We start from the raw sequence: 15,356 nt of genomic DNA, 5'->3' as shown, positions 1-15,356 counted from the left end.
TGTTACTAGCTGGTAACCAAAAATGATGGCGTCTCTCCTAAAAATAATCGACGACCTATTGTTTCTCAGGGGTTCGCGTTTATTAAAGTTGCACTTTACTAGCCGCAACTAACGACAGATATTCGCAGAATTTTCACACGCGACTCTTTCGATGCCACCGTGACATTTACGCGGCCTCCGCTTCTAACTGTTAATTCGTCCAATACATGCACAGCCTTCTCTCACTTTCTTCGTTTCGTTCTTTCATCTTTCGAGAAGGTTTCGGTTTACGTTCTCAGCATCGCGAAGTAATCTTCAAATTTCGTCACGCGTTCGCGTCGGATAATTTCGAATCTCCGATAGAGCGATGAATATTCACGAGTACGAATTAATTTGAAGTTGAAGTTACTTAAAAGTGTTGCCCAATCGTTGGCTGAAAAGAGGCGGATTGCGTTTTTGCGGCAAGAATATAAACAACAGAGGGGAAGTCGGTTGGTTTTTAAGCATTTATACAGATTCGAAGGAAGACTCTTCCCCTCCGAGGCCGGAGGAGTGGAACAAACAGGTCCGCAAAATTGAACACATGTGCCTACCCGTAAATTTGCAGGGACACACCTTCAAGGGTTTAGAGCTTCAAATAAGGGCTGCTGGAATATGGTATTAGTCAGTGCGTTATATCCTCCGCCGGCGTCAGGTTGTGTCACGCGTGCCGGGATTTCGTGCTTCTACGTGTGTGTCTGCTCGTACTTGAGGATTTGGATTTCTATCTGTGACAATGCGATCGAACAAACTCCTCTGACATTCTCAAATCTTCATACATCTTCACTTGAGAATACAACGAGCGAGCTAACGATGTCCAGCAATGGAAAACGTGACTGCCAAGGTAAAAAGAACGTTATGTATTATCGTTGATCAACAAAAATCGGTAACGGTGATCTTGACCTCGTACGACTAAAGTCTTTTTACGACTCTCATCCCATCTGTTATTCGGCTTCTTATCGTGGAAATCTCGAGCGTAAAGTTGCGTTTAAGTAAAGTAAATTACACATCGAGCAAAGTCTAATAATTCGAAGTTGCACACGCCAACTTGAATGAAATTTATGTGAGGGACAATTCGTGGAAAAATATTCCACGCGTACTTTTTTTATCGACGATCGTCCACGTCGAAAGAGGAAACGAACAAAGTTAAGAGTTTAAACTACATTTTGTGGAACATTTCGCAAACTAGAATACACACGCCAGCTACGAAAAGTATTTTCACTCCACTGTATTCGCTATAGTATTTACGTCCTGATTAATTACAGCTAGCCGTATCAGACTCTATATCGTTTAGCGTTATGTACGTATTTTTGCTGCCAGGATTCGACACCGCGAAAATGATAGAAAACGAAAAAATGAAGGTACGTAGCCACCGTTGATCTGCTTTCTCAAACTCGCTCGAGGTCGCCGTACGAATTGGCGAACAAGGAAAGGAACGTCGATGCTATGGATAAACATTTGTTTATCCTTAAATCATCGCAAGCTGCGTGTACGTGGTAATATGATCGTGGTAGTTGGAAAGTATCGTGATAAGCTGACGTGGTTTATTTATAGCCAGTCGTATCTTCTTCCCTTGATGCCAGATTCATTAAATTAATCCGAGGCCCTCCGGCGCTATGACGCATCGTCGTATTATCCGCGTCACAAAAGCACGCGCGTCTTAAAGAATCCTGCGAGTTACTCGCGTCGCAAGGAAATTGTTTCCCATAAATGCATCGTTATCCATCGTTGTCGACAGTGCAATTATCCAGACTCATTCGAGATGGAGTAGATAACGCGAAGTTAATAACAATAAAAAAGGAGAGATTCGCGCAATCTGCATGTTTATTCCGAAGTTGGGTTCCAGGTTCGTGGACTCGGATGGATCGCGACGCGATTGCAAAACTACTGATTTGTTGCATGCGTTGCATCGTAAAACCGAGCAGAAAAAATCCACTGGCCGCTGCCTTGCGATATTTACGAACTAACGCGCGCGCGATTGTATAAAATCCGGGTTTCGCGTACGCTGCAAATTACATTTTTTTTTTTTTCGACTCGCCGACGGAATACCGTGTATTGTCTGGCTTTCGGAGAACCGCTACCGTAACCCTTCTTTCTCGTCTGCTGCTCCGAGTTTTCAGTATTTTTTTAAATAGAAGGTTAGAAAGGTAACTGGGCTCGTATGCTTATATAGCGTTTGTAAACTGTGCGATATTAAGATCCAACGTGGAACGCAGAGAATTCTCGTATTCCTGTTATCTTTGTTACAAGCGCTGCAAAATATTTCAGAGCTCTTCTCTATTCTTACGTAGCGGCACGTGAGTCAGAGGACAATTCAAATAATGTTGTTGTTTGCCTCGGGGTATCAACATCGTTAGGATACGCGTGATGTAAGAAAAAATAAACAATGTCGCTGCTACGTGCAATCCTCGAACAAAGACGAATTCGAATTTTCCGACTCTCTCTGCATCAGTATAAATAAAAGGACGCGACCGCGAGCGAATCAGTTATTAGCAGTTTATTATACGAGTTATACGAGTTATCGATTAATATCTACGAGTTATCCGCGAGCGATTATACACTGTCTTTGCGAATACGTTTGTGCGGGCGACTTTGGACGTTGTCTATATTTATTTATAATTTATTTAGTTTATTTCAAATATATTTGACGGGTCGCAACAGCAAGTTCTCGTTGCCGTTTTATCAGTCCTCTACAATTTCGCCACACGTATCTCTTATGATACGAGTATCAAGCATTCTATGAAATTCACAATGAATGGAAAGACGGAGATACGCAGCTACTAATTAATCTCGCTCTATAATCTACTCTTTGATTTTCATAACTTCACACGCGTTATCCTTGAATTAAAAATTAACAGCGTCGTTTATCGTCCAGTTCGTGTAACATTCTGCCATCTCAAGCTTAGGAAATAGGTTTGCTCGTTATCAGCACAGATTTCCACGGTTCACGAGCAGAGAAATCGGAAGGAGAGCCGAGTTACGTGGCATGGCACGGACAGGATTTGCAGGTTTTCGCGTGCGTACACGCATAAGGAAAAGAAGAGAGAATGTCAAGAATCGCCAACCGTTATTTACGGTCGCGTGCGCGTGCGAGAGACGTTCGTTTTATAAGGCGATAAAGACGAAACTCGAGGTGCGTTGTCGCCGCGTGAGAAAAGGATATATCTGTATAACGTCGTTGGAAGTAGTCTGGAACGTGCGAGCTCTCGATGGTTGCTCTTAAGGTGGAATTTCTTATTAATAGACTGCGAATGCGTTTATACGAATTCGTAGTTTTATGATCATAATTGAAAAAAATGAAATCTAAGCAGAGATTTGTTTCGTCTGCTCTGCTATTCTTTAGAATACGTTATACGAAGACTATAGGGGGAAAAACGCGATAAACAATTCTAATATCCAATATGATCGAATTCTATGAAAATTGTCTTTCTATTTGATCTCAGAATTGAATTTTTATTTTCTGCATCCCATTATATGTTTGAGAAACGATTGGGATATTCTTCGAAATTTCGACTTCGAGTCGCTTGAATTCAAGCAAATTGAATCAATGTTATCGAGGCTTTGTTCCACCTTTAAAAGTCCTTCCGTTTGCTCGCTATCCGTACTCGCGCGATACGTACGCTAAGAGCGCATTCATCGCGGGTATTCGAGCGTGTCTCCGCGACGGTCGTCGCCACGGTCTCGCGCTGTCCCACGAGACGGCTATCATAAAGCCATTAACTTTATTATACCGAGTCATTAACTTAAATATTACGACTCACGTGTCGCAGAGTTTCGGCCCAGCTGATTTATCGCAGCAAGGATTTCATGACGTAACGGAACGGCGCGGGCTCTCTCCAATCGAGTAAAACGTTCACCTGGAGCGAAACATTCTTCGCGGATGGAAAGGAATCTCAATAAAACAAGGAGACCAGCGTGTCAAGGAAACCCGCAATACGTGCCTAAATGTGATTTTTTCCTTTTTTTTCAAACAGCGTCACACTTTATGTCCGTTGCTCGTTTCGTTTTGTTACTTCAAACGATTCTTTTTATTAAACGGTTCGACCTTATGAGCGGAATTTAATCGAAGGATTTATTTTACTTAATGTTTATAGTCTTCGGCTCGTTTATCGTTGATTAATGGTGTCTTTCTAACTGCACATTCCACCATCCTGTGTTCTATTCAGACCACCATATTATACTTAGCCTAAGTGGTTCTCTGACTGGTCGTTTATTCTATAAATCTCAACCCTCGTCGTGATTCGATCTTCCTTCGTATCGTCCTCTGCATGAATAACATCGTTTTACGATACATTTTGCGCATGTTTTTCCATCGTACCTATTACCAGCGAACTTGCCATTAAACGAGATTAAGTCCTCTCATCCACCGTCGTCTCTCGAACATTTTCTTGCCACGTTTATTCCATTGCTCACGGCAATTCCATTCTGTCATCATTCCGAATCTTTCTACTTGTTCTTTGCAATACGCACGTCGCTCGGAGAAAAAGGTGGAGCATAGTTTTCTTCGAGAGAGAGAGCGAAGGAGTCGTGCGCAAAGCAGATACAGCGTGGCCACGTTTCACAAAAACGATATATCAAAGGAGAAACGAAGCGAAATGGACGATGCTGGTCGGAGAGAGCCGTGGAATCGGACGAAGGTCATGGCGAGGGTCGAGCAGGAACGACTAACAGAAAGGGTTCGGACCTGGCACAGCGAGATTTTATATGAGTTTCGGGATTTGAAATGAGGATTTACGGGCGAGTGAGGAACATTGTTTCAAATAAGATGTCTCGACCTGTGCGGCGTCTATTCACCACGGAGGTAGCTCGCAGCTCGAGCGGAAAGGATGGCTTCCAAAAGTAAAGGAGGATACGATGAGAAGTTGCGAGGAAAGACGAGTCGGAGGAGGGAAGGCGAGAGTTAACAAAGTGTAATGAAACGTTGCTAAAGATCGGAGAGGAGGGAATAAGCGCACCGGTGAGATTGAGACAGTTGAAGCCACCAAGGACGAGGGAAGACTTGGAAGCAGGGAGAAAAGGAAGGCGAAGGAAATGAACAGGAAGAAGAACGGAGAAGAATATCGCGATGGTTTTGCTCGTCCAAAGGATTCTTTTTCGATTCGTGGTTATGCGGCCTCATAAACGTATGATAGAGATTAAAGACGAAATAAGACCGAGAAAAGAGCTTGCTCGGCCGAAAGAAGCGAGGATGGAAGATGGAGAGGATCGAGAGGGAAGAGGCAGACGAGGCGTTCGACTCGTTTACCACGAGCAAGGGAGAATACGCTTCGAGAGTAGAATCTGGAGGGGATTCCGAGAGGGAGAAAGAAGAAAAAATGGTTGTGCAGGGTAGAGAGAGAGAAAGAAAGAGACAAAGAGAGATCTAGGGGCAGAACACGCTGGTGAGAACGAAAAGAGACGAAGGAATGGAAGAGCAGAGTAAACCGACAGAGTAAGCTTCTCGGAAGGAGGGTTCTACTTCGATTCACGACTGTGTGAGCCTATAAGTATGTAAATGGGGAATATTATTTCGATGCGTGTGAGTGCTCTCCAAGTTGAGGCACGAAAGAACACGGTCTGCCAGGGAAAGAGAGGAAGAGAGATCGGCCGATTGCACGCGCATGCGCCTCAACATCTTTATGAACTCGTTATTATAGCAAGCAGCGGATAATCAAAGAGCGGATCCTACGCACGGTCGCTGCTCGTTCTTACAGGCGTCTTCTCCTTTCATCATCCTTGTTTCTTCTTGCTTCGTCCTATCTATCGATTCTTCCTTACTTCGACAGCGAACTCGGTTACATATTGCAGGCATTTCTAATTTCCAGACTCTTTCGTCGGTACAAAGTTCATGAAACTTTAAATAAATATAGCTCGGAATCTGTCGGTTTCAAACTACGTAACTGAATATTCAGGGTTCTGACACCAGTGCGATCCAATCGCCAACTAAATTCTCTGGTCCGAGTAAAGCTGGCGCGTTCAAGAAACTCCGAAACTCTTGTCTTGCATTTAGCAGCAAGATGGCGGGCGAACATTAAGGGGGCCCTTAATGAGGAAAGTTTTCATTACGCGAACCGTTTGAAATTAAGACGATCTGCCTTGTTTCGCCGTAGTTTCTTACCTTGGTTCTCCCCTCTGTTCCCCTCGCTTTGCAACCTTCAGCCCTGTTAACCATCCCTCCACACCCCTTCGTTTCCACATAGCACGTCTCGCAAGGCAACGTGGTCGTCGGTTGATGCTTCTGCGGCGGCGTTCGTGGAAGCGGTCGCCATGTTCCCGCGCGAGGTCGCGCGAAGGTAGGGTGGTGGATGCTGACGGAATTCCATTTCAAAGCGAAAAGGTCCCACGCGGGGGAACGTGCGACCAGCGTTGTTGGTATTCCGTATGCCGTGTATTCGAAATACCATGGGGTGTCGTTGCTACGTACACGCTAACACCCCGCCACGACGGCCATGCATTTTTCAAGCGAACGTCGCTCACTTCGTTTCCCATCAGATACAAACCGCCTCTGGATAGATACGATCTTATTAAGGGGAGAATTTCTAGCTGCGAACGGTCGACACCAGTTCCGAGCTTAAAATAAATATTTTCATTCATCGAAATGCAGGCTTGAACGAAGACGCGAGATACTATTTGTGGAAGAATACTCAGGTTTTTAAAGCGGGGAGAGCGCGTTTCGAAGATCTTTCAAGGAAAAGTCATTTCTCAAGTTGTCTGCTCTATTCTCGCTCGTATAGACCGACGAATATTAAACAAACCACTGCTCTGCTATTTGTTATTCTACCGTTACCCTTCAACCCACTTTCAATCTATTCCTATCGTCGTCTTATCTGCGACTTTACGGTCATCCCTTGGACGACGATGGTGGTATCCATTTATCGAGTGGAGGCTCGGCGGCGAGTTGCAGTTAAATAGCGCTAAAAAAACGAGCAGCTGTGCTTAAACAACAACGTTTCCTCGAAGCGGTACAATCTCCAACCAAGCGAACGCATTTTAAAGTCAGCTTGCAGGCTTTCTTCCCTTCGAAACGGTTAGGAAACGACGTGGATAGTCTGTAGCTTTGCTCTGACGGCGTGTTCCGGGGGGCGACGGTGTAGCGGGGGTTGCAGCTCTCTATTGATCCGTCGGAGCAACGTTCCCGAGGGGTGGAGCTCCGCTGGCCGTAGGGTTGTTTCAGCCCTTCTACGAAAGCAGCCAGCCGATTGGCCGAGCCGGGGGAAACATGGCCGTCGAGTGTACGTAACGGAAACGTGACCGCCTCGCCACGCTCTCGTTTGACCGCTTTCCTTCGGCTTTTCTTCGTCGTTCCTCCTTGTTCGCGCAAGAACCATGCCCTTAGGCCGCTGTGCCGCGAAACTGGCCGACCGAGCAAACCCCTGCTCGTCCTCTCTTCCCCCTTTCGGGTTTTTGCGAAATTTATTACAGCGATATATTCGCATCCATTAGATAGCTCGGTTCCTACGCCTGCATTCTGCCCACCCTTGCCTCCCGTTTTCATTCTACCTCGCCTTTTTTTCGCCTGTCTTCTTCTTCTTCTTCTTCTGTCTCGACTCGTGTAATCAATTACCCTCTCGTGGATTCGGATCGCACGGTTTTTGTACCAGCTACGCGCGTTCAATGTTCTCCTCGAGACGAGTGGCATTCTAACTTGATTCGCTCAAGACGCCAGAGAAAAAATTCGCAAGTTGTAATACGATATTTGTCTGCCATAAGAATTTGTCATATATTGTTAGGATATGAAATATGGGCGATTAAAGTCCGGACGCTCAGAGTTGCGAATGTAACACTTTCTTACGTGATCTGGACGTATTTTTCTTTTACGTGTCTTTCCGTCTAACGTCAAACGTTCTCTTCAAACAAAGGCATCGTCACAATCATAAGGCACGAGGCATTGTAATGATTATTTTATCAAGTTCTTTTTACTAGAGTTTGAATTATTTTCTCATTTTCGATACTTTTCCTTCCAAGTATCAGATACTGTCTTATTTGCTCGTTATTACGTTAAACATGATTATTCTGTGTAAAATTGAACGTTGAATTTGAAGATTATCGTCCCGTCTGATCGGGGGACTTTCGTCGATCGAGCCTCTTGGGTTCGTGAATTCGTTGGTGGACGAAGCGTCTAACGAAAGTTCTGTGGTTGTTAACAAGCAACCGATCCGACCCGGTGAATCGTCCGCATAATTTCTGGCGGTTAAGCGTGTCCGCGGCACGGCAGGCACGCCATGCAATCGGAACTAATGGCGAAAGCATTAGCGACGAATTGTCAGAGATATACACAGACGATATAACGTTGAGAGACCATAAACTGGTCGTAGAGTCTTCTCGTTGCGTACTTACGTACGTGTGCACGGGTGTATCCGTGCATGTCGAATATTCGTGAACACCTGTGCACGCGTCTTATCTACTTTACAAGTTGTCACGGATTACATCGTCGTGAAGGTGTTTAACGCTTTCCCTGCGAATAACGCGTAATTTAGGATGCGACGTGCCGTTCGTTGTCTCGACACAATTAAACGCTACGCTGAAACTGTGGAAACGGCGATGAAAGCGCTAGAAAATGTGGATTCTTTTAGAATATGTAATGAAGAATTTAAAAATCGTTGGCTGTGAATGTACGATAAGAGAGTAAGCGAATATTTTTCTTGTATTTACCGAAACATACCTATTGGAGGAATTTCCGTTAAAAGCGGTGGCAAAAATCGTGATAAATAAACAAACGAAGCGTTCTGTGGGCAAAATGTAGCAAGTCCCGGAATGATAAGCGTTTGATTCGCTTTAATTATTCGATGGAATTCAGTCGTCTTGTTTGCCGTCGAGGCCGTAAAAGGGTGAAGGGGTCGAGGATCCTGGAGGTTGCTCAGACAGCAGAAGGAAGGAGAAACTCGGAGGTTGAGATGCTTTAGCCTTTGGGGGCCGCGGTCGATACTGCGTCTCTGCGAGGAAAGCAGTGTTGCCAACTGGCTTGCCTGGAATTTGCACTTTCTTACCAGGCTACGTTATTCGCCGCACCTATCCATCCACAAACTGTATAAAAGATACGTTCGACCAAACACCAAGATATATTTCGTAATATCTAATTTTTCTAAATTTTATCCGATAAAAATTCGTATTGGAAAAGGTCGATATCTCGTTAACGTTACCTCCAAAATTGCCAGATAGTAGAAAATTAGAGCGACGTATAAATCATTCGTGACGTTACTACAATAGCGATCGTTCAGGGTCGATTTTAGATAAGCAACGCATTTTATATCGGCCCGAGAGCGGTGTTCGTTCGAGGTCGGCCGCAGAAAAAACCGCATCGTGACAAATCCAAGGCGAAACATCGTTCCGACAAAGGTAAACAATCGTAAGGGTTGAGCTTTTCCCTGTGACGTTTTTTGCATAACCTCGAGACGACGAAAGTGAAAACGCATTAGTCGGGCTTTTACGAGGTGATCGTGGCCCTGTTCAAACGGCCTGTTTCGACCGGAACGCAAGAATATGCGGATTATGGCTTTCCGAAATATCCCGGTCGACATTGAGCGAGTTTAGGGTGCGAATGGCCGTCCAGCGGGGGTTGTAAAGCGATTCTTTCGTTTCGCTCGTCGTTGGAATCTTGCATTTCGTAGCCAACGGCGATTATACGATACTTTTGAACGATACGAAGGTTTATAATGGAAGACGATGCGATTGATTAAAGAATACAGCGAGCATAAAGCAAGCAGAGAAGAAGGGGGACGACGATGTGTTTCCTAAACATTTCGAATATCAGGAAACGAGAGAATCTTACGGTGGGAGCACGTGCTCTAGCTCGTTCACTCTCAATTTCAATGTGTTTTTATTGCGCCTCTTAAATTCACATTTATGAGCTCTTATGTTCTGCCTGGTTCTCTGGTCTGCAACAGCGTGCCAGGAGTGGACCGAGTCGCGAACACCGTCTAGTGTATCCTCGTGTACCGAACACGAATCAGCCGGCGTCAATTTAAACAGCCGATAATTGTGACGAATACCCTCGACGGTAAACATAAATATCGTAACGCGCTAAGAACAAACCCCTGTCGACCTTTTCTCTGACTTGTAACATCGAATTGACACCTATTGACCATTGATCCATTAAATGGCCATTGATGCATCGTCAACGTCCATCTACGGCTCATTTTCAATTGCCTCGAGCGTCTTGCGCGCATGTACACACTGTCGTTTCGACGTAACGGTGAGAATGTTTTCGAAACGTAGTAGACGTTTCTAATATACCTGGAAATATATTTCGTCCAGTTACGTTTTAATTCCATGCTTTGTGGCTGTTTCACATTTTCGAGGAATCTACCGTCCAACAAGGAACGTTTAAGGTACGAACATTGTTTCGGTATACGAAGAGATTAGCAATGAGTTTCGTGGGTACATGCCTGTTATCCTCGCCAGGTATACCGTAGTTTTATGATTCCCTTCCTAAGGTTGTAAATTTATCAAATCCATAGCCTCGAACTTTGTATTTGAACGGTTGCTTTGACGAACGACGATCAACGATAAATCGTGACTTTACAAACCTGCCGAGTGTCATTATTTAAACACGGTGGCCGTCTATTTAAGCCTAACCGTCCACAGATTACACTGCTATAAAATAATAAACATAAAACACGCGGCGGATCGACGTAAAAGCGAGTAGGCCACTTCTCGCGCACAATTAAGCGGTCAATTTTTTATCGTTTTCTGCCATTTGTTTCTTTTAAACGTGACAAAAAAGAAGGTTGTCTACTCGATTTGCATACACATATCTCTATCGAGTCCCTGAGAGTCTTTAAATAGCACACAGTTTAAATTGTACCAAGTTCGTAACGTATTGAATTATTTATAACGGCGAACAATTGAATTTTACCTTAATTTCTTGAAAGAAAACAACGTGTATTGGATTTCTTGTAATCGCTCGATGTCGCGCTATCGATATGAAAAATACAAACGAGATGGATATTCAAATTTAATAGTCTGATTTCAATTATTCTTTAGGCAAATTTATTCTTTTTGTTAATACGATCGAAGAAATAACGCCCGATCGTTGATTCGTTTCGCTCGCTAAACATCATAACGAGGAGGTATTTTTACGATGCACGAACATCTGCGATCCAGAAGAATCACGAAAATTCATAGAATTGAAAAATAACGACGCTCCTGTTGCAGAATGGAGTATGTTTTCCAAAGACTGGAGCATGAATTTTCTCGATAATGACGTTGTTCGACGAAACCGTTATCGCTATCGTGTTCTCGCTTTTCCTCTCGATAGCGGTAACAGATCCTCGTAGCTAATAATTTCGTTGAATAGAAGCCTTGTCGGAGAGCGAAGCAGGCGATCGAAAATAAACGAGCGGCCATCATGCGACTGGAGTAGCAGGCAACCTATTAAGATATCGTGGGTTGGACCTGAAATCTCGACACAGCCAGGGCGAGCCAATCGCTGGAATTAACATTAAAATCCGCACGCGGTCCGTGCCAGCGATTCTTTCGAAATTCCTTCTCACAGAGAGCCCCGTTTCCCTTTTCAACCGTGTTAATTAAAGTATTCGACGTTGTACGCCGGTCTGTGGAGGGCAACGAATATATTTGACATTTTTATCGTTTGGCTGATAGGCTCGATATGAACGAGGAGTGTTCCTCTATGGTTTCGTTAGAGAGAAACGAGTGCTCGAACTTTCTTCGAACGATTTACGAAATTCAATGTTATCTTCTTTTACAAATATCGCAGGAGAATGCGAGACTGACGAGGGAAATTCTACTTTATGATCTAAAAGCAAAAGATCAAACACAATGCAAACCAAAACAATCAAATGCAAATAATACGAATAATCGACAAAAATTCTTGCAATCGCGAACTTGGGGATGAAAGTTGGATGATTTAATGTCTCCTTCTCCAAAAATTATTAGAGCGTCAAATGGATAGAACGAATCTTTTTAATTCGAGAGAAGAGCTCTCGTTTCTTATCGATCGCTATGTTTGGGCAGCTTTTGCCGCCGCTGTAAGTCAATATAAAAAAATTAAGAATTCGGGGGTGGGAGTTAAGTAACTGAGGAAAGCACGTGTATTATGCCGCGAATAAGAACAATACACGTATCCAGGATAAACGCTGACATTCCATGTGCTTTGCGGACCGTTTATGCCCGTTCGAAGCGTTCCGCAAACGGCCTCGGATATTTTTACGAGCGACGCGGAGGCATCGGAGAACGGGTGGCGCGTTCGCGGTCCGATTCGCCACGATACCGATGATGATTACGATGCCCGTGACGATGAAGAAGATGACGATGGTGATAGAGATAATGAGCGGTCTCTGGGAGCCGGCATCGCGGCGAGAAAGCGCCAAAGCACCGCCAATTTCGACCGCTAAACGTTTCCGAGAGACAAGCGAGTTCAATCAATGGCGAGAGAGCCTTTGTTTCGCATTTGCGGCCTCCAGGCTGGGTAATAGGCAACGAAATAAAAGCGACTAGTGACTCAATCAAGCGACGTTCTACGCTGCGACTCGCGCACTGGCCACTCGTTTCCCTTCGCAATTAGTTCGATTCTCGAGATCTTCCGTCCTCGCGATCGTGGAGGTGGATTGGAAATTTCTCGCTTTCCGAGAAACCCTGACAAACACGGTCTCCATCTCGGTCACTCTTGCTAAAAGGTTGACAAACTCTTGGTAACGCTCAGCGGGTATCGCTGATACAGATACAGATAAGTAGATGAATAATTTTAATCGTAATTATAAATGAATTACCGAAGAAACGCCGATGAAACCGATGAAACGAAATAAAAATTGCGATCGACTATGGAAAATCGCAGCAATTGATATTCAATTGATATTAGGTTCGATATTCTCTCTTTGACATTAACATAGAGAAGAGAAACATTAAGTAACGTAAGCGTTGGTAAATAGGATATAAAAGTTTTAGGAAGATTATAGGCGAAAGCCAAAGGAAAAGGGAGAGAGGGAGAAAGGTGAAGGGCTCGGAGAGTATCGCCAGAAGGGAAAGAGACGGGCTAGGGGTTAGAGGAGGCCGAGGTGATCTGTCATCGACGGTCGCCGGCATTTTACAAAGTACCTACAAGGCCTGGCCACGTTGGCCGCAGGTGCTACACAGAAGGCAGTCCGCAGGTAGATACGGTGGCTGCCTGATTGGCCTGCTTCGACCGGGTTCCATCCTACGGTTTTGCGACGCTAGCGTGTGCGAGGCAAAGAGAGGCGGTCGTTATTACGTGTCGCTCGCAACAAATCCGCTCTCGGCCTGTGTTCCGTCGGCTTGGCGAGAGATCCGACCGCCGCGAGACGCGGCGACCAGCGAGAGAAAGCGAGAGGAAAATAGAGGAGAAAGGGAGATAGAAAAGGCCGGTACAGTTGGAGCATAGTAGTAGATATCCCGTTGGCCGCGGTACCTACCGGCGATCTGGCCTGGGCTGCACGCATAGTGTAGACCTGCCAAGCTTTGGCAGCGAGCTAACTCGTTCGCCTGGCTCGCCTCGCGTGTATTTCCGTTCCGTTACGTTCGCCAATGCGTGTACAGAGCTGTAACATCTCTTCGCTTCGCTACTCGCCGCCGCGCCGGCAGCCGCAGTCGCAACTCAGCCAACGCGATGCATCGCCAGATTCGCTAACGTCAGGTTCGCGCGTTTTCATCGCTCTTCGCCTCGATTCCAGTCTCGCCACTCTTCGTCTTCTTCGCTTTTCTTATCGCGAATCGACGCCACGTGTGCATAGGAAACGCTTCGTGCTTCGTCCCGCTCGGTTCGGCCAAGCATCGTTCGGAGGACATGGGTCGTTGCTTCGCGAGTTGCACGTTTCACGAGTATACAGTCTGTATAGACGATCTATACGATCTATGTAATCTTTAGATCAAGCGGCGACAGCAACGCGCGGTCACGTTACAGTGAGTGCAACGCGGAAAGCGCTACCGGCCCGACGACCGCGTAGATTATCGCGTGTAAAAAGTTGAACACGAGTGCCCGAGTATAATCGGCGGGAAGGGGAGGAACCAAACGATGAAAGGAAGCGTTTCTCTCGGGATTGGATCGTGATTCGAGACAGAAACGCGATTCGAGGCTGGTTCTTCTGCTTTGGAGCGCGGCGAACGAGAGAGAAAGAGAAAGAGAGAGAGAGAGAGAGAGAGAGAGAAGCATTGGTGGACGAGCAAAGCCGAGGAACGAGCGGCACTGTCCGATGTGTTTGGCCGGCGGCCACGTTACGAATCGCTTGAACGTGCATTGGATGTTTCAGCAGCTGGAAAACGAGACGGCATGGACTAGCCGCTCGGGCCGTGGAAACCCTTGGAAGGGAAAAGGGCAGCGGCATCCCCTCCCTCGGCCCTGCAACCGTCGCGACGCTCGACGACGCTGCACCGTCGTCGCTTCGCAACCATCTCATCGCCCTTGTCGTTTCAGCCGGAAGGTGAGTCGATTTCTCATTTCGTTTCACCTTGTTCTTTCTCGATCGTATCGCGAGAATTACAGGCATCTACGTGATACGCTTTTCTCTTCCGTTGCTCGACATTCTTAAAAGCGTGTATTACGCGTTTTTACCGTTTCACGACTCGAATTACGCGAGCTATTACTTTCTCCTCGAGCCGGGGATCACCGATTCCATCCTTCTTCAAGTCATGAAAATAACGAAACTTCTTAAAAACAGCAGAGTCGTACGGCATGTAGAAAATAGTTTGGAATCTTTGTCGAATTTTTCGACTGTCTAAACGAAACCCCTGTAAGCGTCATAATGCCATCGAAACGCGAGATTTATTTCCTTGGAGGGCAAAGTACGCATCCGGAAGCTTCGAGCGATTCGTTTTTCCCGCGACAGCGCAGCGTTAAGAAGAAGAAATCCCATGTCACGTTTCTAGAAGGCGGTCGTCGTAATCCGAAGATTAACGGTCGGACACGTTCGCGTCGTCGATGTCGTGGCGTCTTTTCTTCGTCCATCCCCGTCCTAGGATGGATTTAATGCGATCCAGCGGGGCTTTGTTTTATCATCGGCTATCAGCGGCTATATTTCAGCGAGGTTAGCCGTATGATCTTCATTAGGGCCCCGGAATTCCCGCCACGAAAAGGCAATTTCATTAAACGCGACCGAAAGAAAACCGTATGTGTAGGAACTATCAACGCGTACAGTTCGTTCCGGTCCCTCTGCTTTTACGATCGGCCGATGGTGCGCGCATGTTCAGCGTTATTTTACTCCTTTTCACGCACGCACCGCACACGCCATCCTGTTCCACGTGCACGCGCGGTCATGCCCCTGAAACTTCACGAATCAACCGTCGAATAGATGGATAATTACGTCGAAGCTGAATTAAAGTTTGCCACTAATTACCTTCTTTCGTGTCTGCCGTTTCGACTTTAGCTTTTCTTCTTATCTTTTGAAATT

General features: G+C 45.6%; 1 protein-coding gene across 2 annotated transcripts in view; it reads left to right on the top strand.

Annotated features, from left to right (window-relative positions):
* Positions 1–15,356, top strand: part of LOC132915472 (homeobox protein php-3-like) — a 79,678-nt gene that overhangs the window by 24,046 nt on the left and 40,276 nt on the right. For both annotated transcript variants that reach the window (XR_009659874.1, XR_009659875.1), the window contains exon 3: positions 14,220–14,390. The gene's annotated coding sequence lies outside the window, so the exon portion shown is untranslated. The remainder of the gene's footprint in view (positions 1–14,219; positions 14,391–15,356) is intronic.

Source organism: Bombus pascuorum, chromosome 17 (assembly GCF_905332965.1).
Source record: "Bombus pascuorum chromosome 17, iyBomPasc1.1, whole genome shotgun sequence".
NCBI lineage: Eukaryota > Metazoa > Arthropoda > Insecta > Hymenoptera > Apidae > Bombus > Bombus pascuorum.
This window is presented reverse-complemented; position numbering and strand designations above follow the sequence as displayed.